Source organism: Triticum aestivum, chromosome 2B (assembly GCF_018294505.1).
Source record: "Triticum aestivum cultivar Chinese Spring chromosome 2B, IWGSC CS RefSeq v2.1, whole genome shotgun sequence".
Classification (NCBI taxonomy): domain Eukaryota; kingdom Viridiplantae; phylum Streptophyta; class Magnoliopsida; order Poales; family Poaceae; genus Triticum; species Triticum aestivum.
In genome coordinates, this window is record NC_057798.1 from 296367408 (window position 1) to 296394595 (window position 27188).

General features: G+C 45.6%; 1 pseudogene; it reads left to right on the forward strand.

Annotated features, from left to right (window-relative positions):
* The first annotated feature begins 4533 nt into the window (after positions 1 to 4533).
* Positions 4534 to 26564, forward strand: LOC123044779 (ATP-dependent DNA helicase SRS2-like protein At4g25120; annotated as a pseudogene).
* The last annotated feature ends 624 nt before the right edge of the window (positions 26565 to 27188 follow it).

The window sequence follows — 27188 nt, forward strand, 5'->3', positions numbered from 1 at the left end:
GACTGTACGTGGAGAGGCTGACAGCTGGGTCCACGATCGCAGCAAGGAAGTGCCTCCTTATTACGCGCAAAATAATTATTCCTCCACCTGACAGCGGGGACCCACCGAACGGGCCACCGTATTTCGCGAAAAAAACGTTTCCCCCTGACTACTGGGACCCACCAGCTACATCTTCGCACACAAGGAAGCCCGGGCAAAAAAACGATTCGCCCCCCTGACTGCTGGGACCCACCAGCTACATCTTCGCAAGCAAGGAAGTGCGTGAAAGTCGGAAATCACCTGGTCAAAGCGTACGTAGCGTTGTCATTCTGGTCGTGAACGTCTGTGTACACACTGGTCGTTCTAGAGGCACGCACGTGTCATAGTAGAGGCGCACACGTGCCGTAGTAGAGGCACGCATGTAGCATGTACACGTACGTACAACGGCCAGGGTGCAAGAAAGAAAATACGGCCATGTACGTACATACGGGCGGGGTCTCGAACGCCTACTCGCGCATACGTACGGCCAGGGCTCATGTACATGGCTGGGTCAGAACGGAGAAACATCGTCGTCGTCGTGTTCATGGGGAGGCAACAGAATGCGTCGTGTTCATCGGGAGGCAACGGAACGCGTTGGAGCCAACCGGCTTGGACAGAACAGGCGATGGAAACGAGGCCTGGCATACCGCAGAATGGAGGAAACGTCTTTGTGTTCGACCGGCCACATTCGAAATGGGATCTTGTTCATTGGGAGGGGTCTGGCGTACCGCAAAACGGAGGAAACGAACCTCCTACGGTCGAAACGGGGGTCCTGTTGATCGGGAGGGGTGTGGCGTACCGCAAAATGGACTAAACGGACTTGTGTTGGAGCGCTACGGTCGAAACGGCGGTCTTGTTCATCGGGAGGGGTGTGGCGTACCGCAAAACGGGACTCCACGGGATACTGTTCATCTCCACCGTCGACCTCCTCTAGCCTCCACGGGCTACCGTCAACCTCCTCCAGCCTCCATGGGCTCCTGTTCATCCAGCCTCCACCGCGCGCTACTCCACCGGCTACTGTTCAACCACCCCTCCACGGGCACCCCTCCACCGTCTACTGTTCATCCAGCCCTCCACGGGGGCGTCCTGTTCATCCAGCCCTCCACACCACGGGGTCTTGTTCATCCAGAGGCAACGCCATCGCTCACTGGTTATCCAACCCCCCTGCAACGCTCACTGTTCATCCAGAGAGGCAGCATCGATCGGCTTCAGTTAGCAGCAGTAGCAAAGGAATCGCTCGATCGGGTTCAGTTAACAGCCATCGTTTGATCGCTCGGGTTCAGTAATGCGTAGCCTGTAGTGCAATCGCTCGGGTTCAGTTATAGCCCAACGCCTCGCTCGGGTTCAGTTAGAGCCAATGCCTCGCACACATGCACGTACGTGTACGAGAGAAATGAGCATCGCTCGGCCCCCACGACCCACCGTAACTGGGAACTCCCCAAAATTTTCCTCGCCCTCGCTTCTACCACGGTTTTTTCCATCATGGATGGCCCAAAGAATGTCATGCAGCTGCGTCTCCGGCCCGCCCAGGACGAAAAGCCCATTTTCTGTCATGATTTTTTGTCATAGAAGTAGGAGCCACCACATCTATGATGATACCGGGTTTTGTCACAATTATCGTCATAGAAGTGTCATATATATGACAGAAAAGTTTCGTTCGGCCCAAAATGTCACGGATGTGTCTTTTTTTGTAGTGCTAGTATCCACTATCTTTTGAGATTGATGTTGCTATGACTCTGCCATGCTTAATGCTTGTCACTTTGGGCCTGGATGCCATGGTTTTCAGATCTGAACTGTTTATGTTATCACCATTATATTCATGTTCTAGATCCGATCTTGCAAGTTATAGTCACCTACTACGTGTTATGATCCGGCAACCCTGGAGTGACAACAGTCGGGACCACTCCCGGTGATGACCGTAGTTTGAGGAGTTCATGTATTCACCGTGTGCTAATGCTTTGTTCCGGTTCTCTACTAAAAGGAGGCCTTAATATCCCTTAGTTTACAATAGGATCCCGCTGCCACGGGAGGGTAGGACAAAAGATGGCATGCAAGTTCATTTCATAAGCACGTATGACTATTTACGGAATACGTGCCTACATTATATTTATGAACTGGAGCTAGTGCCGTATCGCCCTAGGTTATATTGTCTCATGATGAATATCACCCAACGAGTCATCGATCCAATGCCTACGAATTTATCATATATTGCTCTTGCTAAGTTACTACTATTGCTACTGCTATCGTTACTGCTACAATATCACTGCTATCACTATTACTGTTACCGTTACTACTGCTGCTATCATAAAAACTATCATACTACTGTGCTACTAATCATTCTGCTGCAGATAATTAATCTCCATGTGTGGCTGAATTGACAACTCAGCTGCTAATACCTTCAAATATTTTTTGGCTCCCCTTGCGTCGAATCTATAAATTTGGGTTGAATACTCTATCCTTGAAAACTGTTGCGATCCCGTATACTTGTGGGTTATCACATCACTAAGCCTACACTTTGTTGGACTAAGGGCATGTTTGTTTTGTGTCCTCGCTCCAACATGCCTGGCCTGGACCTTGGCTGGAAACTGCCTGAGCAGTGTTTGGTTTCTGTCCACAGTATCCCAAAGCAGCCTAGCCTGGTGACGAATGTCTTACTTAGCCTGGCGCATAAACTAGGCATATTGCTTAGCCTGGCCCGAGGCCATAGAAATTGGATGCCTGAGCATCTGCCTGGCGCTAATGCTAGTCTTGTCGGCTACTTTTTTCGGGTGAACCAGGCCTCAAGTCAATGAGTTTTTCCAATAAGCTTTCTTCAGACCAGGCTGCATCCAAACACCTCATGCCTAGCCAGGCACAAATCTTTTGAATCTCAGGCTATGTCCAGGCGTTCCTTTTTGTCAGGCACGCAAGCAAGGATAAGAACCAAACAGGCCCTAAGAACTAGTGGCAACTATGCTACTGGGAAATGTACCACGTCATCTCTGTTTTTTCGAGTTAATGCTGTCATCGTGGTCAAGAAATAGTTGTAGGAAATGGGGTTGGATTAATGAGCTGCTCGCCTCGTTAAGCTCGTGCTCGTTAAGACTCGGCTCATTAAGCTTGTTAAGCTTAACGAGCACAAAACCCTCCTCGACTCTATTCATTTAAAGCTTGTTAAGCTCGTGAATGCTCCCGAGCGCTCGTTAACAAACTACGATGTGTTACAGTCTACGAGATGAGAGTGTAGGTATGGTTTTTATGAAGAAAGATGGTGACTACAGGAGTAGGTACACTAGTATGCTGCCTCCTGTGGGCTAGGTTGGGTCGATTATGTTGATTAACATAAAATGTTGTAACAAAGATGAAAATATGTGTTGTGATGTACTAACGAGCTTGACGATCTGCTCGTAAAACTCGTTAGCTCAAGCTCGTTAAGCTTAACGAAGCTTAACGAGCTTGAGCGAGTTGAAATCGGTCATTGGCTCTGTTCATTAATAAGCGAGCTTTGATTTTAATGAGTCGAGCAATCGAGCATTCATTATACTCGGAAGCTACGAGCTTTTGGTCCATCCCTCAATGGTAAACAATTAAGACAAAATCACACATTTGTCTGTGTCATCATCATCTCTTATCTGTCTCAACCGATTTCTTCGATAGCAGTGGCACACAACAATAGGCTTTAATCCTTCCTGCCGTTTTCATACCCAAAGTGTTCCACGACAAGATTTGACCAAATGTCCACATGAAGGTTATCATACCAAATTGGCTTCCCATTCACATATGCCTGTTCCATCTAGTACCAAGAAAATAACCACATGCATTGAACTCCATAGAGAAATTCAAACTGCGGGAATCAACATTGTGCAAGGCAAACATCCATCAACCTTGATTCAAGAAATTAATTATCCCTAATAGGAACCCTAACAAACCTCTCTCAAAACCCTAATCAACTACCGTCGCTGCAACAAAGCCGACCATCAAAACACGTTTCGATCGGCAATGCGGACTCCTATATGTTAGGATCATGGATCAACCCATCAAGATGGAGTAAAAATCGCCTCATTTTCGTTCGAAACATGGGAAAGAGAAGTGAGGCAAGACGACTTACCATATACCGGTGGGTCTGTGCCATCGCTCGACGAATTACGCCCTTGGTGTCTTCCTCTTCCTTTACCAATAGATGTGATCAAGGCGCCTCTAAACATAAAACTAATCGATGAGAGGGCTCATCTGCAAAAAACAGCAGCGACTCAGTGACAACACGGACCAAAATGTAGAAAGTGACGATATGAGTCCATGTGAGCAAGTACAATCGTCGTAACATGCCATTCTTTGAATACAATGACCAAAATGACCATGATGAACAAGTTTTTTTTTAGGCAATGATGAACAAGTTTAATGACCTGTAGTGCATTTTACTAAGTTGACACAAGCCTATGTGACCCGTTTCCACTCATTCAATTTTTTGTTCGTTCCATTTATCCAAATTTAACGTGCTCTCTTTCCGCGCTCAACAAAATAAATAAAAAACCCAAAAACCGCGCTCTCTTCGAATCGAAATGAAGAAAAAAACCCCACCTCGTCCCGCCCACACCGCCGCCCCAAATACCTAAACCCTCGCCGCCGGCGATCTCGACGGCATCCATGTCGCGCTGGAAGGAAAACATTTATCCTGCTCCGCCCCACTACGGCAGCTCTTCCAACCCCTCCCGACTGCTCCCCTGCAAGCGGCCGCTGCAGTCTCCATGCCCGCCGCCTCGCCGGCCGCTTGCCGATGTCACGGGCAACGCCCTGCAGCAGCCCGGATCCGCAGGCGGCGTGGAGGGCATCGATTACGGGTACATCACTCCCCTCCCCAAGGTGCCCAAGTCTTGCGGGTTCCTTCTAGAGGACGACGACATGGACCAGGCGTTCTTGCTTGAGGTGGACGCCATCTGCGAGGAGCACTCGCGGTCCATGGCCGGGAAAGATAAGGGCAGGGAGAAAGATTCGACGGTGGAGCGAGGGCCGATCGTTGTGGCGGCAGCAACCCACGCCGGACCAGAGTGCGGAACGGTATACCTTTGGTCCTTTCTAAGTTGTTTTGAAATTGGAAATAGAATAGGGAGAGCCAAGGCATATCCAAATTCGTTTATGCAAAAGATTGATTTGTTAGGGAGAGATAAGAACCGACGAAAGGAAATGCTGACTCAATCCGAGGATAATCTGTTCTTGATGTGTTATTCCGATTAATTAGGATTGCCTAGGTGGTAATTTCAATAAAGCGCTCACTTCATTATTCTCTTTTTTTGATTGAATTTAGCTTGAGGACGCATTCTGGACGGAGGCTGCCATTTTTGAGGAGTGTGATGCTCAGCCTGCTGCCAAGAGCCAGGATGAGGAGCTGAAGGAGATGGTGGAAGAGGAAAGCTCGGTTCTGTCCTGTGGTGATGATTCGTTTCTGCCAGCTATATCCATCGCAGATGACTGTGTTAAGGTATGTGAATATCCATGGGGCATGTGTGCCTTTTGCTTTCATTGATCTGGTGGGGAAACTTTGGAAATTCTACGAAGTGCTACTCCCTCCGTTTTCATAATGGAATTCTTGTCGTGGTTTTAGTTCTAATTTGAACCCGGTTCCTTTAAATCCGAAAGCATTTGTAACTTCCTTTAAGTCATGTTTTCCCCTACCTAACACTAATGTAGAAGTGCAAGCTCTAGCCAATGCAACCAAAAGACCGATCTGATGGAAGAGACTAGGCAACACATTATACGTCAACACCCCCCCTCACGTGTGGCTCCCTCGGGCCTAAACGTGGACCGAAAGTGGGCTGCAATTTAATTGCGCCAGCTGGGTCTTGAACTCAAGACCTCTTGGCTCGATACCATGTAGAAGTGCATGCTTTAGCCAATGCAACCAAAAGACCGATCTGATGAAAGAGACTACGCAACACATTATACGTCAACAACTAAGAATCTTAAGAGAATAATGTTGGTTTTGTGAAATTAGAAGTGAACTAGGTAGCCAGTACATTGCAAAGGAGCTTATCACGTTGTCTTCTTTTGAGAGAAATTCAGTTGGAGGACACTTTCTGGGAAGTCAATGTCAATGCCATCAGCAAGGAGCACCATGTCACATCTTCTGAGATGAACCAGGAGCACTACGTCACATCTTCGGCGATCAACCAGGATGAGATAGATGTGGTGTACGTAGAAGATGGCTCAGTAGCATTATGTGTTGATTTCCCTCCAGTAATATCCATTGCGGAGGAGGGAGGAGAGGTATAACTTTGCTTCTTAATTTTAGACAGGGGAAAGTTCTATAGTTTTGGGGCATCATGGAATTCTTGCTTCCTGAATCTTGGAAGGAATTGAGTAGGTTTGGTCTGGAACCAAATAACTAAACCAGTTTATTTGATTACTCTTCTCTTGGAGATATTAAGGTTGTTGATGCACTCTTGGGGGAGGTCGATGTCATCCATGAGGGGCAGGTTGCCATGTCTGCTGCCAAGGGCAAGGAGGAGCCTGGGGAGATGGGACTAGAAATGGAGGAAAATGAAGGGTGTGCCCCAAGGAAGTACTATGAGTATTTGCACTCCCTAAACGACAAGCAGAGGAAAGCTGCATGCAGTGATGTTGCTGTTCCGTTAATGATCGTTGCAGGTCCAGGAAGTGGAAAGGTACAATTTTTGTCTTAATTTGGATAAATTGTACTCCCTCCGTCCGGAAATACTTGTCATCAAAATGAATAAAAGGGGATGTATCTAATATACATCTAGATACATCCCCTTTTATTCATTTTGATGACAAGTATTTCCGGACGGAGGGAGTACAATATACATTTCGTGTTTCTGGATACAATATCTTAGTTCTCATTACAGTGAATATGTATAATTATAATGTGATTAACTCTTTCCACAATATTGGTTTTCCCAAATTCGATATCCAAAAAGTCAACTAAGACCAATAATTTCTGTTGCTTGTGTCCACTGAGACCAATTGTTTTCGTGATTTACCTTTTTTTTACTAAGATGATTTAAGAAAAATAAGATTATCAGTATCAGATGAGTTAATAAGTTCGTATCTTCTGTTCTTATAGCTGATATTATTTTCCCAAGAATGTTATAGCTGATATTATTTTCCCAAGGATGTTATAGCTGATATTTTGATGCAATTAATTATTGATTCCAAATGAAATCAGAACTAACATGATCTGTCCCATTACGACAGAAATCCTACCTACAAAGTAAAATATATTCCATGAATATTATTTTTGCTTGAATTCACATCTAAAAATGTGCACCAATTATAGTAGAAGAAACTCTGCACAAAGGTTGCACCATTTATTCCCAAGACAGTAGCCTATATCCTTCCGGACAGTTAGAAGAACAGAAAGCAATTTACTCATATGTTTCACTCTTATTTGTTTGTCTGTTTAAGTAACTTCATATCGTATTTGCAAACTTCTTCTGGCGCACTAATGTAGTGTTCAAGAAAATGATGCAAGTGCAGTCCTTGGATTTACATTTTTAAAACGGTCTGAATTGTGTCTCTTATCTGCACACAGTTTCATTATGCCGTGACTTAAATATAATAAGATGGCACTCTTTAACTGAGCTCCATAGACCTCTTATCTTGTGATCATTTCCGCACTTTTATCTATATTGACTTTCTTTGTAACTGGCATGACTCAAGACTTCTACAATGGTCGGCAGGGTTCTCACATTGCTCAAAGAGGTAGAGTGCGCTCTTTCATATGTTCACTACAAAATTAGCATGTAGTGATATTTGAAGGTCACACAGTCATATTTCTCCGTTTATTGTACGACCAGGGAATTCCACCATCGAACATCCTTGCTATGACATTCACAACTGCTGCTGCCTCAGAAATGAGGGACCGGATAGGGGCAGTGGTCGGGAAGGCAGTTGCCAAAGAGATCATAATAAGCACATTTCACTCCTTCTGCTTGCAGCTTTGCAGGACCCATGCTGAAAAGTATGCATTTTCTGTTGTCAGATATTGACTTAATTATGAAGTAACTTAATGGGATAGAACTGTATAAAAATGAAGCTAAAAAAATATTATCCTCAGTTTTACTTATGAGTCAATATTTACTTATGATGACTCTTTTCACCTGTAGTAAGTAGTAACCATGAACTAGATGTCAGAGATGCATTAAACTACCTCTTAGTTCTTACAATCATTTTTTTCTGAGAAAACACCAAGGAACTTTGTGTTTCATTGCATTGAAAAGATAGAGTTGGGTTACGATCCTCCTAAGAGGCCGAGTTCAAACAAAATACAGGGAAACTAGTGTACATCCCAGGTGGGCGGTGTTAAGCTTCATGCACTAGCCAACACAACCAAAAGTCCGAACTGATGGAAAGGGCTAGGCAATCCACATATACACTTCAACACCCCCTCTCACGTGTGACGTAGAAAGTCAACACATGGATAGACTCAGAGGTATGGCTCGAGAGGCCTATACGTGGACAAAGGGGGGCAACAATTTTTTTGGATAAACTGCGAAAGCCAGGACTTGAACTCAAGACCTTAGCTCTGGTACCATGTTATGCTTCATGCACTAGCCAATGCAACCAAAAGTCCGAACTGATGGAAAGGGCTAGGCAATCCACATATACACTTCAACAGGTGACAGGGTGACGCGAAGGCCATGAGCACCAGCTCGTGCCCACTGCTCGACTTCGTCCTTGATCCTGGAGACCAGGGCATGAATCAGAGGCTGGGCATCGTCGAAGACGCACTCGTTGCGCTGCTTCCAAATCATCCACGGTGTTAGGAGGGCAATGGATGTGAGACCCTTGCGCAACTGCGTAGGCGTGTTCTGCTTGGCGTTGAGCCACCAGTCCATGAGGGATTCTTCCTCATTGGGCCGGCGATGGTCATCCCGAGCCAGGCGAGGATCTCATGCCAAGTCTGCCTGGCGAAGGGGCACTCCAGGAGGAGGTGACGCATCGTCTCGGGGGCCTGGTCGCAGAGTGGGCATCCGGGCTGGTATTGGAGTCCACGCCGAGCGAGGCGATTAGCAGTCGAGCACCTATCTTGGTTGGCCAACCAGTGGAAAAACTTCACATGCAGCGGTGACCAATTTTTCATATGAGCTTCCACGGGAAGCAAGTCGTGGATCACTGGAAGGTGGCGAGGTAGCAGGAGCTAGCAGAGTAGGTGCCAGTGGCCGTCCACTACCAAACAAGCTGGTCGGGGGCGTCCGAGAGCAAGAAGTGCTTGATCGCCAGCCAGACTTTCAGATACCGGTCAATCTCGTGTATGCCGAGGGCCCTGTGGATGTCTCGTGCCCAGTTATGCCCTTGTAAATCTTCAGCGACGATCCGAATCTTTGCGGCGGCGCTTGGGGATGCAGTTGTAGAGGGCTGGGGCGATCTCGCTTATCGACTGCTAGTTGATCCAGCGGTCCTCCCAGAAAAACGCAGTTAAGCTGTTTCCGATGGTCATCGTGGTGGAGGCGAAGAAGAGCACCCGTTCCTTGGTAGACAACTGCAGCTCCAAGCCACTCCAGTCGCGCTCATGATCGGTGCGCGAGAACCAAAGCCAGCGGAGCCTCAAGGCGAGGCCAACACACTCTAGGTCTTGGATGCCGAAGCCTCCGTGCGTGATGGGGCGGCAGACACGACGCCAATTGACGTGGCAGAGGCCACCGTTGGCAGCTACGCAGCCAACCCACAAGAAGCTGGGTTGAATCTTCTCGATTTTTGACGAAGCGTCTTCTTTGGCGGCGTGAAGGCGAGGAGCTGGTGCTCAGGAATGGCACCCATGACAGATTTCACCAACGCGAGGCGCCCTGTTTTGTTCATCAGTCTGGCCTTCCAAGCAGGGAGTCGCCCGACGATCCCATCAAAAAGGGCTTGTAATTGGGCTGCGGTAGGTCGTCGTGTTGCGAGGGGGATCCCGTGGTAGGTGATCAATAGCTCAACAATAGGACAACCTAGTTGCGCGATCACAGTCGTCGCCTCATCAGTGTCACAATGCAACGGAGCTCTTGGCGTAATTCACCATAAGGCCAGAGGCGCGGCTGAAGAACTTCAAAATTTGGCAATGATGTCGCTGGACGAACAATGGTAGAAAAGTACCACGTCGTCAGCGTACAGAGACACCACGGGGATCGAACGTCTAGGGTGCAGCTGAGCCATGATTCCCAGGTCGATCGCGTGCTTGATGAGCCATTCTAATGTGTCAACATTGAGTGCCCGCGACGGCGATTACTCTGGCGGAGCCCCCGGCGGTGCCAGATAGGGGCGCCCGGCTCGCCATTCATCAGGACGCGTGTGCTCACCGATGATAGTAGGATAGGGATCCACTCCAGAAGTCTGTTCCCAAAGCCATATTGGTGAAGGACCTTGAAGAGGAAGGGCCAAGACTCGCGGGGCACCTGGTTGGTGAAGGATCCAGGCCGATTGCTTGACTAGAATGAAGTTGTCATGTAGACTTCGACCGGCGATGGACGTGTTTTGGCTTCGGCTGACAAGGCTATCCAGCTTTGGGGCTAGGCGTAGTCAGAGGACTTTGGCAAAGATCTTGGCCACTAGGTGGATAAGACTTATTGGCCGGTAGTCGTTTGGTCTTTAGTGTGCTCGCATCTGCGTGCTTTGGTAGCAGGGTGATCAGCGCCTGGTTGAGGCTGCAGAAGCCATGGCCTCTCATCTCATATAACTGTTGGAAGACGTCGACAAAGTCTTGTCGCACCATACTCCAACAGGCCCACAGGAACTTTGTGGTGAAGCCATCGGCCCGATTGCCTTGCGCGTGGGCAGACGCTTGATTGTCTCCCAAATCTCCTCAGTGTTGAAGGGAGCATCGAGGTTGTCAAGGTCACTGGGCACGATCAGCTCCAACAAGTCCACCGTGCAATCGCAGTCGATGGCGGTGCACAGGAGCACATCATAGTGCGTGAAGGCAGCTTCCGTCATGCTCTTGTGCTCGGTGATCACCTGGCCGTCCACGGTGAGGCCAAAAATCTTGTTCTTTAGCCGGCGGAAAGAGCATTGCCGGTGGAAGGAGGTATTGACGTCACGGTCCTTTCAGATTGGTGATCCGGGCGCGTTGTCGAGCGAATATGTGCTCCATAGAAGCCAAGCCAAGATAGGAAATCTTAAGCTGCTTACGGAACCAATCCTCTTGCAGCGTCAACATCCGGTCTTCCTGAGCCTTGTCAAAGCGCGAGATGAGCTCGTGTGAGATGGCCATCTTGTTCCTATTGTTCCCGACAGATCGGGAACTCCAATTCGTCAACTTCCGTGCTGTGGCTTGCAATCGAATCCTCAGCTGGCGGAAGGGGTCGACGTCATCGATCGAGCTCTAGGCCGCGGCCACCCTCTCGTGGAAACCATCAAGGCGCAACCAGAGATCCTCAAAGTGGAATCGCCGATGTGCAGCCGGTACAGGGGTACAATCCAAGAGCAATGGCCTGTGGTCAGAAACCACCAATGCGAGGCATCGAAGGTGGCAAGCGGCATGGGCGTCTTCCCAGTCAGCAGTGCAGAGCACCTGTCAAGGTGCACCACGGTGGGTGGGTGGGGGAGGGGATTGCTCATTCGACCATGTGTACCGGCGACCATTGAGATATATTTCCTTCAACGTGAGGTCGTTGATCAGCCTTCGGAATCTGCCCATCATGCTCCTATTCAGATTGCCATTATTCTTGTCTTTGTCATGGTAGATTAGGTTAAAATCCCCGCAAAGCATCCAAGGTCCCTGGCAATCGCTGCGGACGTCGCATAATTCCTGAAGAAACACAATTTTATCTTCATCATCCTGCGGTCCGTAGATCACCGTCATCCACCAAGGGGCATCTGAGCCTGTGGAAACCTTGGCAGTGATCGTGTTCGCGGAGAACGCCGGGTCCGTGATAGTCACGGCCTTGCTCTTCCAAGCGAACCTCTTACAATCATCTCTAACTGTAATTTAATGTCTCACAAAGTTGTTAATGGAAAAGTATGTGCAATGCTATATCAATTTGCTGATCTGATAATTTTCTTGTTTGTGTTTTATGTTCTCATTTCAATACACTTTCTCTTTCTTGCAGTTTATTAAGTCTACAAGTTGTTGTGAACTCTTAGATACTTGTTCTTGGCTTATTTTGTCCCTTTTTTTAAAAACTAATATTTCTACAACATTCGTTTGAAGGCTAGGGCGCACATCTGAATTCATAATATATGGCCATGGGCAACAGAGGAGGGCCATTATTGAGGCAGAACGCCTGTTGGAGCATGGCAAAAGTGATGGTTTAGGAGATGCAGTTAAGCAGTATGATGGAGATATTAAACATTCTTTTAAAGACAAAGCTAAGAAGTGGTTGAAGTTTGTTACACAGGTGCCTTCTACTTCTGAAGATTCATCACTATCATTTTATAGTTTTTATTTCCTTTTTGTTTTGGTGCACCTGAAGCTCTATGAAGGGATTGGGCAGTCTCTACAGCATTTTGCTCCTGCAAAATTATTGTAAAGCCTCACAATAACTTTGCATCTACCCAAAGTGTCGTTCAGATTCTCCTTATATATGTATATATATTTGTTACTTGCCACCTTCTGCACAATCCACAGCGCATAATATTGAAGGAACTGCTTCAGTATGCTGTGCAGACATTTTTCTAAAGGCTTACTGCATATAGTGGATTATTCCTAGTCTTGTTGAGACGCCTGAATTAATTCAAGATAAAGTATACAAAGTTCTGCATATAGTAGAAAACAAAAATACAAAGGTTTTGAATACACTTGACATACAAAAACTAACTCTGAACAATCACTTTAGAACCAATCAATTAGGACACAATTACAAATGTCTTATTAATAATTTTGACAATTACTAGATCCCAAAAATTATGTGAAAACTCTGGGTAACTATGATACTTGTTGAAGCCTTGAAGGTGCCTCACAAAACCATAGGTGTGACCACATGCTAAATCTGGATCACATTTAGCTTAGTTGTGAATTGATATGTCCATAGTTAAAAAGGCACACCTAGGTGGGTGCTTAAGTGCACCTAGGCTCTAGGTGATAGCAAAACGCCTTGCGCTTAATCTGCGCATAAGCATGCGCTTTGGTCAGAAAAGTGCAAGGCGGTGGCCATAAGCATAAGCATAAACATGCACTTTCTAACTGTCTTAAGTGTGCCTAGGCTCTAGGTGATAGCAAAACGCCTAGCACTTTTTGAACTATGGGTATGTCTCACTTCACGGGTAGTCATGGGCTGAGTAAATTGCTGAAAGCCACCACATTGTGGCTAGAGTACTGCAAAACTACCGCTTTTGCCAAAAATCACAAAAGACCACCAACTCTGCGGCAAGTGAGTAACAGATTGCACTGATTCGAAATTTAGTTGCGTCTAACAGAAAACTGACGGGTGGGACCCGTCTGTCTGGGATTATGTGGCGAAGACTAAACCTAGTCGTTGTTTGACCTGCTGAGGTGGACAGGGGGCCCACCTGTCAGCCACAGCACCGAGGTCATCCACACCGACGACTGGTCCAAAGTGAGCGCACGAGCGCGCTGACGGGAGGCGACCGCACATCCGCCTTCCCTTGTTGCAGGAGAAATGGCCGCCACTCGAGCTCCTATGCCGCCGCTTGACCTCCAGTGCCGCTGCTCGAGGGTCAAGCCGCCCCGCGCCCCCGCTTGCTGCGTCGCCGGCGCTTGCCGCGCGTCCAGCGCCCGCGCCACCGCCTGGCGTCCGCGCCTGCGCGTCGCCGCCCCGTCTGCATCTGCAACGCCGCCGTCGCGCCCGTGCCTGCAGCGCCGCCGCCCCCCGCTTCCCCGCGCCTGCGCGTCGCCGCCCCGCCTGCGTCTGCAACGCCGCCGTCGCACCTATGCCTGCCGCGCCGCCGCCCGCGTCTGCGCCTGTAGGGCTGCCGCCTCTCGTCCGTGCCTGCACGTCGCCGCCCCGGCCTGCGTCTGCAATGCCGCCGTCGCGCCCGTGCCTGCAGCACCGCCGCCCCGCGTCCGCGCCTGCGCGTCGTCCCGCCTGCGTTTGCAGTGCCGCCGTCGCGCCCGCGTCGCCGCCCCGCCTGCGTTTGCGCCGCCCCGTCCTCGCCATGGAGCTCGGGTTCGTGCAGCCCTCCTCGACGGTGTACTATCCATGGGCGTGTGGGAGAAGAGGCGGAGGGTGCGCGGTGTAGTCGAGGGCTCGGGGCTGTCGCGGCTGGGGCAGGGCCGGAGTCAACGGGGGAGAGAGAGGGGAAGAGAGATGTAAGCAGGAAGAACGAGGTGTGGGGCTGACATGTGGGACCCTTGGCCATGTCAGCATGTTGTCTGTGTAGATATGCCACGTGGACCCGACAGGTGGGCCAGCGCTGTCAGTATTCCTATTAGTCACGGCTCACAGCTCGTTTAGTGCGTTTTGTTATTCACTTGCCGCAGAGTTGGTAGTCTTTTGTGATTTTTGGCAAAAGCGGTAGTTTTGCAGTACCCTAGCCACAAATGTGGTGGCTTTCAGCAATTTACTCTCATGGGCTCATGGCTACAGATTTTGTTTGTCCAAAGCATTTTGGTTCACACAATTCTTGAGCTTACTACTAGAGTCTTTATCACATTTGTACTAGATCCAAACTGTGAGCGAGTCAGTAATATGAAGAAGTCTTTCTGGAAAATAATCATGTATCCATAGCGTAGGAGGTTGTGTTACTAAGCAGATCTTTTTGTGTAGTTGGGTTTTATTGTTACCATTTACCAAATGTTGCATCTTCATTTACAGGCGAAATCTTCAGGACAAACTCCTGAAGAATATGAAAAGAAGGGCGATTTGACAGGAGTAAGCTCTCTTCTGTGTATAAATCATTGTTATCCACTGTGTTCTATAATCACATTGACCTTTACTTCGTGACATTTTGAGTAGGCTTCGATTCTTCGGCACTATAATGAAATACTAGTGTCTTGTAATGCTCTTGATTATCATGATTTTATCAACTCATCCATAACGCTTCTCACGAAGTTTCCTGAAGGTAGTTTCATTTCTTATCTCACAATATCACCTGCTTTGATGAGCTGTTGATAAGATATCTGTCTTGCCTATGCAGTATACAAAGAGTGCCAGAACACATGGCAGGCAATAGTAGTTGATGAGTTTCAGGATACCAGTGCTATGCAATATTTTCTTCTGAAGCTTCTAGCTTCTCACAATCATATAACCATAGTTGGTGATGATGATCAGGTATGCAAATTTGGTCCACTTTATCATCCATGAATTTTAGAACTTATGGTTTCTAGATGCCCATTGGTGCTTTCAGCTGCCATACATATACTATTTTTAACTTCTTTTTCTCTTGTATCAGTCCATCTTCAGTTTCAATGGTGCGGATGTTTCTGGCTTTGATTCATTCCGTAGAGACTTTCCAAATCATAAAGAGGTAACTGTGACGTCTCTGGGGGCACTTTCTAACTGTCTTAGGTGTTACATTTTCTTCATGATATCTGTTAAGTAGCTTGCCTTGCCGATGACTGCAGATCAGGTTGAACAAGAACTACCGCTCAACACGGGCAATTGTCGAAGCAGCCACAGCTCTTATTCACAACAACACTAAACGGTGTAATCATAAACTTGCTGAGACAGACAACCCTTCTGGAAGTAAGGTATACTCATAGAAGCCCAACTGAACCTCTTCGTTTGTTCTTCCATCCTGTCAGTTGCTTATTGATTTAATATTACTTAGATCACTGTTAAGGAGTGCCATAGCGAAGATTCACAATGTGCATTTGTCATTGACAAAATCATTGAAACTACATCTAGTTCAGCTGAAGGCCACGACTTTGGTAAAATTGCTGTCCTATATTGAAGACAGGTTGAGAATTTTTGAACCCTGCATTGTAGAAAAGCACATTTGGTCATGCTTGCAGTCTAACTTTCTTGTACACAGATAACTGGCAAAGCATTCCAAGTGTCATTCCGCAACAGGAAAATACCCTTTAATGTTCATGGTGTGGCTTTCTACAGGAAAAAGGTAGTTCAATTTAGTTTAATCTTGAGACACACTGCAAAGTAGCAATTTCTCATTATCTCTCTTTTCTTCTGTGCGGTTAATTCTAAAGTCATTAGTTGCGTAACATTTGGGATCTTGGAAATTTCTTATGGGTTGCAAACGAGCTATTGCTAATTTTTCAATTCCTTTGGAAGGAACCAGTAGGGAAGCACCCTTCTGAGAATATATGTTATAATCATAAGCTATTGTTTGAACTTGATGCTATGAAGCTAACAACATTATTTGTTTTTTATTTACTTATTTTTTTGTAGACATGTGAGTTTTGTCAACGTCAGCCATACATAGACTGTTCGAGAAAGCAATCATGCGAAATCTTTTTTTGTGCATCACCAAATTTTGCATAACTTTGTTCCACTTAATATAAACGAATGACCATATTTTAGTGCACTCATAATTTACTTGGGAATAATAAGTGAACAACCCTGTACGTGCTCTCAGTTGCCTCACGGCTTAAGTGCTTTACCATGCTATTATTCCAGGTTATCAAAGCTATTATGGCAATACTTAGGACCACATTACCTGGTTGTGATGATGGCCCATGGCGTCAGGCCTTAAAGACCCTTTTGCCTGGTGACAAGGAAGAAAAAAAGAAGGTTCAAGTGTTACCAGACTCTTTCTTTTGCGTGTTATACCTTTTTTCATTTTTAAAATTTCCATATATTTGATGATTTGTTGCAATTTTATTTGCAGATTATAGATCATGTGGAAAAGATTTCATTGGCTAGAAAGTGTAGCTTCATATCAGCTGCTACTGACATCTTCAGTGCAAAGGTCTCGGGGACCTTCAAAAGGTTGTTAGATTCTCCCTTTTAACTTGCTGTTCTTAGACACCATAAATTCACCGCAAGTATTGTTATTTCAAGCTAATTGAAGACTGTTTATACCATCTTTTACATGGGCACCATTATTTCATATGTACATTAAATGTATGAGTGTAAGACCGATGTTGCTTGTGCTTTGAGCTATACAACTGCCGCTTATTTATAACAGAATTTTCATTTTGTTCTTAGTTTGGAAACTTTGTTTTGTAATTTTCCTTATCGTTATGCCATGCTCATGAATCTACTAAATGTTGCTTTATTCAGAGTGTCTCATTTTGTTGGCTGCAGGACCCAGATTACTCAAGGGCGTAAGGTTTTATCGACCTTGTATAGCCTATCAAAATTTGTTGAGAGGGTACTGAACAAAATTTTACTCCCCAGTACTGTACATTTCTTCATAACATAGGATACATCTCAGTTTACGATATATCTGCAATGTTCCACATCTTCAAAATTTTCTGTAAAGAAATAGCTGACCTATAAAAACGTAAACATCTATGGAATGAAGATGTGTCATCAATTTCAAGAACTTAGTTCTTTTGCCTGTGTATTTAGTATTTACAGGTAAGAGGATTATAACTTCTGCACATCACCCATAACTTAGTAAACTTGCATCGCGTTCTCCGTTGATAGTCAGCAGTGAACAAACTTGTGCACAACATTATTTATAACTACCCCATGTAGAGTGGACAATTATAACTTCTGCACAGCAGTGGTACACTTCAACTGATCTTGTGGTTAGTTTCTCAAGAGCTACATCCTTTTTTAACTGACTGCTAATGCAGCACCACACTAATCAAGGTCACCTCTAAAACAGTAGCCATCTTCTTAATTACAAATATTAACCCTCATCGTAAGTTCATAAGAGGTAGCAACCACCTTTTTTGGGAAAAAACACAAGTCTATGTATCTGAATGTACTATTTCATGAAAGATATCTTTGTATGTGCTGTGCTCTGATAATGGTCTGATTCTTTTCATAGATACATGTTAACATAGACGAAAGCATCACTCACTAAACCTGCAGCAAAGCCTTACTGATAATTGGTTGTCTTCATTTTTGTGTCTCAGGAACAATCAGTTTCAGCTGTCATTTCTTCTGCAGGAAATATGCTACCTCAGGTTCAGTTACTTGTTACAATTGCATCCAAAAAGATTTACTCTCTGTTTTGGTGTTTTATCACCTTTTTACAAGGTTTTAAATAGCTAGCTATAACCGTTCTATAGCTTTTTGAACCCTAGATGCTATCTGCCAGGCATATTCATTATTTTTTATATTCTAGTGTTAAAATCGATGATTGTTTCACTAGTTTTTTTGGCGACCTTCTGCGAAAACTGCAATTTTAAACCTTGTTTTTAAATATGATCTGGGAGCACTCTGAATAGGAAAGTGCTTTTGAAGCAACAATGTTACTCCATATCAGTGTGAATTTGTACATGCAGTTGGTGCATGACTTTATGTGATCCTATCATCTAATGGAATCGTGAACTGTGTGCTCGCACCTGTTGATCATCTTGAATTCTTCTAGTTTACTGCACAATTCATGGTATGCAATAACTGGGGGTGGGGGTGGGGGGTTAAATTAGGCTCAATTGTAACCTCCTAATCCTGATTCACAAAAAAAAAACCCTCCTAATCCAAGCTTATTCATAGGGGGAAACAGCCAGCTGGAACAGTGTCATGTGCTGGTCATTGTAAACATATAACCATAACGTAGGATCTGACATCATTGTTTGCCACGTGTTCTACGATCAGATCTGTTAAGCTTCATGCACTAGCCAATGCAACCAAAAGTCCGAACTTATGGAAAGGGCTAATGCAATCCACATATACTGTAACACCCCCTCTCACGTGTGACGGAGAAGACAAGTCAACACGTGCAACCGGAAGAGAGCGACAGCGCGCGAAACTCACGTATGACTCAAGAGACCTATACGCGGACACAAAGGGGGGCAACAGCAATTTTTAGATAAATTGCGCAAACCAGGACTGGAACTCAAAGACCTTAGCTCCGATACCATGTTAAGCTTCATGCACTAACCAACGCAACCAAAAGTCCGAACTTATGGAAAGGGCTAATGCAATCCACATATACTGTAACAAGATCATGCTAATTTCCTGTTGTAAATTAAATCTACAGTAGAAAGCTGTGAAATTGATACATGGTTTGGGCACACGTTACCTTATCACATATATGCTTATTACCAAACTGAGTCTGATTTGGTGGTCTCTAGTCCCTACCATAGTTTTTAAGGCGGTAAGGTGACCTAAGGCGCTGGGGGGGCGCCTTATCGCCTAGGCGACGCCTAAGCGCCTAAGGCGGACGCCTAAGCGCCTAAGGCGGGCATATTTGTAAGGCGCTGGGGGGGGCGCCTTATCGCCTAAGCGTCGCCTAAGCGTCCAAGGCGGGACGCCTTAAAAACAATGGTCCCTACTGATCCTATAATATCTACATCAATGCTTTGTGTATATTTCATTCTTTTCATGATGGTTAATTTAATGATTTTCATTTCTTTGGCAGCAATATCTCCTCGAAAAGCGTGCAGTTATTGATAACGATGGTGGTAAATTGTTAAATGAAGACAATGACATCAGATCTGTAAGTTCATACTATTTGATGCTCTTAATGTTCTATGTGTTGATTGTCCTGAGACTTAAATTTTGATGTTGTGCACCGAGATGAAGATCATTTTGAATCATCCTAGCTCTAGCATATATAAGAGCATGCACAAATGGAGATTGAGCAAGATATGCATTTTGTTCCTCATTGAAAATCCCCAAATCAAGTGACGTGCTGCTTTTATTTAAGTCAAAAGCAGCTATTGGTAGACTTGTAACTAATTCTCTGGAAACAAGCTTATTTAAAATAGCTTGTCAACCATCATGGTTGGATAAAGGTTCCATGATCTCAGTGGTAATGAGTCGCCATTACCAAAACTAGGAAATCTGTAATCTGGCCAAGTTTTCCAAAATCCAAACAATTTGATTACTTGAAACTAGATAGCATCTTACTCAAAGTTATGAATATTCAATCTAACAGAGTCTCTCTCTCTCTCTCTCTCTCTCAATGAGTTTCTCATCACTATTTTGTGTAACTACAGTATTCCATGAAATTCATTAGGATTCCTTTCATTTTGTTCTTAATTTCTGGGCTAATTAACCGTACCATGATCCCTTGTCACAATGCCTCGACTATTACCAAACCTGTTACTTTGGTTACTTCTAAAGAATTTGCAATCTGGCACTGTTTGATTAATAGGTAAGTGGAAATGCAGTCCGCTAGGGCCCATAGAGGTGGTGATCCTCCCTCATTTAGGCAGTGACATGGTGTTAGGACTGCTGTTGGAGCAAGTTTTGGCCTTTTAGAAACAGGGCAGCTCTTATAGTGTTTTCTTTTCATGTACTCTATCTTGTAAGCCCAGACACGTAAAAAACTAAAAAGTGAGCCTGAGCTCACATAATAATAGTGGAGTAAAGCATTTCAGTTTCTTCTGAGTAAATTCACAGAAAGACATGTTAGAGAACTAGCGGTCTACGTTTAATAGCAATTCTGTGCAAAAGAAAAATCGTGCAAATAAAGCTGCTATTTTCTCCCTTGATCCTTGTCTTCCTGCACAAACATTTGGAAGGGTGTTTTGTTCAATTGCAAACACACATTTGTAGTTTTATAAGGGTGTGGTAACCCGTTGCCTAAACGCTGCACCCAGAGTCCCATACCCAGCTGCGCTATACCAAGTGTAGATATGCATATAGGTCCATTACCGAAAAAGGCTTTCGCCCCGCTTTATATATAAAGCACCAACCATCAAGCATCCAGTACAAACACATGCCACCGCAACACACGCACACACCCAAGGCAGGATACATAGGCGCTGAGCGCAGCAACACCACCCCTAGCACTACCACCACGAAGAGATGAAGCTACATATGACGAACCATGTGCTCCAACACGGCGCCTTCAGGAAGGGTACGACACCGGAGCGCCGCCACCGCCCGATCCTAGGATTAGAGTTTCCCCTGGAGCCGCATGACGAGCAATGAGAGCCGCGATGATGCCTTCAAGAAGGGAACAATCTTCGCCACCGCCGGTTCGTCCGAAGATAGAACAAGTTTTCACCTCGGCCAACACTCACCGCCACCGAATGCCACACCCCGGCAACCACGCCGCCCACACGACCATGGTGACCGGGCAGCGCCAAGGCACGGGCTTTGCCCAAGAGCACCGTGCTACCACCACCAAGGCCGCCGCCCGGCATCCAAGACCTTGACACCACCTCACACGAGACCCGCCTCAACCCCAACGAAAGAGATGAGCGGAAAGGTCCCACCTTTCGCACCCTTGGGCGACCCCAGCGTCGAGACTCGATAGGCCGGCCAGAACTGGCATCTGTCGACCCGTCCTGCTGCCCCGAGCGCGAGACGAGCTCGGTCCTGCAACACTGAGAGGGGGACGAGGTCAGTCCTGCTGCACCGTGCGCGAGACGAGCTCGATCCTGCTGCACCGTGAGCGAGACGAGCTCGGTCCTGCAGCACCGGGCGCGAGACGAGCGGTGGACCGCAGCCGGGAGAGGACCAGCCCTTTGATGGGAGTAGCGACCGGACGACGAGGAGATGGGGCGAAGGTCAAGACGGTCCGAACGCAGACGAGCCGACACCGGAGAAGCCGGCCGCTGCCGCAGACAGATCCGTTGAGCCACCGTGCAGCCGCCACGACACCGGGAGGCCACCCGCCGGACCTCCCCACGCCGCCGCCCACGGCCGGAGCAGCGGCCACGCCCGGCCGCTGCCCTACCCGCGTCGCCCAGCGAGCTCCAAGCGCTGGAGCCGCCGGCCACGCACCACTGGTTCCACGCGCTGCCGACTGACCCCCAACGCCAGATCTGCCGGATCCAGCAAGAGATCAGCTGCGCGCACCACACCCCATGCGTCTCCATGCCCTGGCCAGAACCAACCGGTGCCCAGCCACCCCACCGGAGGAGGATGAACCCCAGCTGCAGCACCACCACCTTAGAGGGGCTGCCGGTCACCACTGCAGCCGCCAACCGCCACCACGAGCCGGATCTGGGCAGGGGTTGCCAGATCCGCTGCCAGCACGCCCCTGGGCCTCCAGAACCCCACGAGCCGAGGAGGAGGGGGGAGGAGGAGAGGAAGCGGCGCCGGCAGGTCACCAGGACGCGAGGAGGAGGAGGGCAGCTGGGACAGAGGCAGGCCGGCGCCCGACGCCACCGAGCAGGGGAGGCCGCCCCGAGACGACCGCCACCCGCGCGAGGGAGAGAGCCGCCCCGCTGACGCCTGCGCCACGCGGCCTTTGGCCGGCGACGCCACCGGCGGCGGCGAGGGAGGGGGGACGGGGCGAAGGGACGGGGCGGCGGCGCTAGGGTTCCCTCCCGGGGGCGCCTGCGGGAGCGCCTCTGGAGGGGAGGGGAAAGACCGCACCACGCTTTCGATAACTGTCAGGTTCCCACATAGGTCCATTAGCGTAGGTTGGCCCGTTTTATCTCTTTGTACCTGTACTTAATTCCTTATTTAGTATTTTGATTGTTCGATAGACATATTATATTATTGCTAATGATTTGTCTTAACTCTCATTCCTCATATACAAAGGTGACATTGACATTGTATCAATCTGCAGGTACTTCAGTTTTTAATGGATGATGTGTCTGACTTCTTGTCAACACACTTTTCTAGTTCAGGGGATGCAAACCAGACTGAGGAGAAAGGCTGCACTGCTACACTCAAAGCCTTCATTGATTACATTTCTTTGAGGGAAACAGAAAATTTTCGATCCCGAAAGGAGGAAAATAAGAACTCGATCACATTAACCACTATTCATCAGGTTCTTTCTTTTCTATCTAAATCACAAATAATGTCGTCTGTTGTGGCATTTGGTAGTTGTGTGATACAATTAATGTGATGATCTCCCCTTTCGTTTGCAGTCAAAAGGTTTAGAGTGGGATGTTGTGTTCATCGTGCAGGTATTTTCTGCAATCTTTAGAAAGCGGTTACATAAAACCACAAATACATCTTTCATGGCATGTTAGTCACATACTCGCGTGTATATGGCAAATATCATGCAAGTGCTAACTGAAATGATGTTAGTATTTTTGTAGGAAGTTTAGGCTGTAACCCAACATTTGATTTCTTGATCATAATTTCGAACCTTTCCGCTAAGTTGAGTGCTCTCAACGCATGCCAAATCCTATCCAATAATTGAGTGCTTGTCGTTACTGTATTGTCATGCGATATGCCAATGTCATCAATCATTAATTGTTGAAACTTTTGCTGGTTTTATGGCGAACAAGAGCAATTTTGTCGAAAGGATATTGGCAACGCCCTAAGATATCAGCTTCGGCATAACACAGAAAGTTTTATTTTCTTGTGAAACTTCCCTCCTTTCATGTTTCTCTTTTCTGTAGACCACTGACGAATCTTAATACCGCGCTTCAATAGTATTTTTCTTGTTTCTGTTTAATATATGCTAATCAGTAATTCTATTAAGTTTTCAAGTCGACATTTTCGTGCTAATCCTTGCATTTGTTCAGGCAAACGATTCAGAGATCCCCTTACTGCATGAGTACAATGGCACTGTGAAAGAAGCTGGATGCACATTGGAGGTTTGTTCAATACCTATTATTTGTTCCTCATATGTTCCTTTGTGTCCATCAACTTGGCTATAATTACAGGAGGAGAGGAGGTTATTCTATGTTGCAATGACACGAGCTCGGAAGAAATTGTACATCTTGCATGTCACAGTTGACTCTCATCGCCAGGTAGCTGATGTTTATCTCCTTATCTTCATACTCCATCTAGCTTTTTTCTGACAAACTATTGGTTTCTAGCTGCTACCACCTTCACGTTTCCTTAGAGAGATTCCAGGTCACCTTCTCGACATACAGGTGAGCAGTAGTGTCAGACCATTTTTGACCTATTTTTATCTCTGCCTGAAGCTAAAATATTAGCTCCATCCCCTATTGATCTGTGTTCAATCATATAATCTGCTAGAGCCACATAAAATCATTATTATTAGTCCTGCTCAGTTATTTCATCGGCAGTCATATTATATAACCCATTCATTATGTCAGTGGAATTATAGCATTATTGTTTCTCTTATTTTGATAACTTGCAGGGTGAGGGGGCTGCAACAAAATATTACGAGCAGCCTTCTGGAGACATTTCATTTGATCACGCTGAAGGAGAGACATCAACTGAAAAACCTATTGTAAATCAGAATGAAACTTCACCTTACCCTGAACTGATGCAGTCATGCCTTGCTAATGATTTCTTGAAGAGGTAAAACATTGTATCTCGATTTTCCGTTTCCTGTTTAGTTTATTTTATTTTTTGTTTCTAATAATAATAGTGAATGCTAGGTTATTTTTTCTGCACAGTTTCTGTAGTATTTTCTATTAGCAAACATACTAATGTATCTGCAACATACTTTGCTATGCTACTGCATATTTGCTTAATTTTCTTTCCTTCTTTGAATTCATTCTTTGTACAGGTTTGAAATTGATGATAGAGCAGTAGTCTCGCATATATTTCATCATTGGGCGAAGAGGCAGGCATTTCAAATTCCAAAGAGACTGCTTGATAAGGTACTGAGTTCTTAAGTACATAAAAAGGTGTCACATCACATGCCAATTGTCGGGAAAGTTATATTTCCTAGAAGCAGTGACGGCATCTGCATATATCATTTTGTTTATTTTTTAGAAGGAAAATATAAGGGAAAACTTTGTTTTTGCCACTCTAGTTTTTGCCAACTTTGCTTATGCCACTCTAGAATTTGACATCTCACTTTTGCCACCCTTAGCTTTTGACAATACATCACAAATGCCATTTCGTGGCAAAAACGATAATTTTTCATTTCACTTTTGCCACTCTTAGCTTTTGACATGTATCACAATTGCCACTCTAAATTTTTTGCTTTTGCCACAGAATGGCAAAAGTGATATATTATCAAAAGCTAAGAGTGGCAAAAGTGAAATGTAAAATTCTAGAGTGGCATAAGCAAAGTTGGCAAAAACTAGAGTGGCAAAAACAAAGTTTTCCCAAAATATAACGCACACGATTAATACGCTGGTGTTCTGGGGGAACTGAATGAAGTTAGTGTTGTCAGGAGGCCGAATTGATGTTATATCTTTTCATATGACAGTTTTGCTATTTGAGAACGGCGACATGCTCATTCTGAACCTTATCATTGGCACTGTTTTTATCCTTTCAGATCAAATTTGTGATTGATGAACGCCTGCGCGGTAAAGGATATAAGCGCAAGGTGACTTCACCCTTCTCTCCTTCCATCTCACAGCTCCATCATCCCGGTCATTATTTTCATGTTGGTTGGATCATCACCTATAGTTGTGCTACATAACTAATCAATGATATTTGCTTTTTACATGCTCTTTTTAACGAGAGCTTTTACCCTGAGAAGTTGACCTGCAAGTTCCCCTCCAGGATGTCTTGTGCAAGCTGAAGTCATTGCTAAGCGACGATGAAGCGCTTGGTTACGCAGAATATGTGAGTTAACTCACTGTTTGGTTTATTAGCAGCAAGCTCTTTGTTTTCTTTGGTAAATTCTTAACTAAATGCTGCGACTCAAGTTATCAAGTGGGAACAAATTCCTATTGATAAGCGAAGCCATTTGATGAGAGAGAGATAGGCAAGTCCTAAATCATCCTCTGTTGCAAACAAGTTGGATTTTCTTTTTATGCAAGCAAGGCTTGTTATGTTAACTTTCACATTGAGAAGATCCTTACTTTGATGGTTCCCTTTCAGGAACATTTCCAGAAGCAGAGGATAGAGAACTCCATGGGTTCCTCGGAGCCTACACCTAAGCAGGTCAGTCAGATACATACACTACCTGCCTTTGGCTATTGTCTAGTTGGTGTACCATGTTGATCTTAAGAAGCGACATCCTCTGTAGATATCCTACCTCCGGAGCCTGGGGTGCACCATAACACCCACGTCTCGTCTCCACGCGTCCAGTCTTATTGAGAAGTATAAATCGCTGTGACCCGTTGAACATCCGACGAGTTGACGTCGCAGAGGAAGCCAATGGATAAACTAACAGGCTCAGAATTTTCAGGTTACTGAGCTGTGATCGGCTAAGGTAAGCTAAGCATTCGTGCAGCCGGCACATCAGGGTAAAATAATGAAAAATATCAATAATAGATGATCGGATAAACTACTCCTAGATGACACAGTACTTGGTAGCTCATGTGCATTATATGTGACGTGCATGAAATATTGTGAATCGATTGTGCACATCGGGGTTATATATACTTAGGGCCTGTTCTGATCCTCTCAGAACTTCCAAAACTCCTCGAAATCAGCTTCAGAAGCTAGCTTCCAACTCCTCCTGGGCTCCTGGCGATCAGCGAAGCGTTCTGCACGTGGTAGCTTCTCCCAGCAATTTGGCCCGCTGAGGAGGCTGCTGGCCTGCTCGGCTACAGTTTGGGCTGGTGGAATCAGCCCTGGTCGGGCCTGCCTCTTTTATTTTAGAGATAAAAGGCCCGGGCTGCAGTAGGCAGAGAACATCTGGGCTTAACTGCTGTAATTTTTTTCCCCATGGGACTTGTTATATTTTGAGCTGAAGTATAGAGAGTTTTCTGTACATTTTTTTTGAATGATCACAAATTATCTCAGTTAAGACAAGTTATATAATTTAGAATAACTAGAAGTTTTGTCATTTGTCATAGAACAAAAGCTTCATTTGCATATAAGTTTGCTAATCAAATTTGGCCACCCATCTAAAGACATGAACATGATTACTTCACGAACTAAGAGCAATGGCGGTAGCTAGTTCATGCCTAAACAAATTCATGTTAAGAGCACTTTCCGCCGATGTTGAAGCATCCGATGCATTTGGAGGAATAACGTATCTCTTGTATCTTTCTGGAATAGTTGGAACATAATCCGGATCCCTCTCACCACACCGAAGAAAGTGGAGATCCTCCTTGTCACGGAGGGGAAGACTTGTAGAGGATCAACCTTTTAGGTGAGATCATAGGATCAACTCAAATATTTCATATTTAGACAATCCAAAAAAATCTGAAAAAAATGTACAACATACCTGTGGGGTATGTCTACAACTTAAAAAAATCAGCTCAAAACTCGATCACAGTTAGAGATTTGAAAAAGACAAATTCGATTATGAATAGTATCAGCTTTGGGATCAATAGTATTTGATACTATTCACATCTGATTTTGTCTTTTTTGTTTCTCTAAGTGTAGTTTGAATTAGGAGTTGAAACTTTTTGAGTTTGTATATCAAACATGGATGTATGTCTCCATTTTTTTAGAATTTTTTTAACATGTTTTGTATCTTCAAAATGATTGATCTCATTGATCTCACCTAAGGACAGATCTTATACAAGTCTTCCCCTT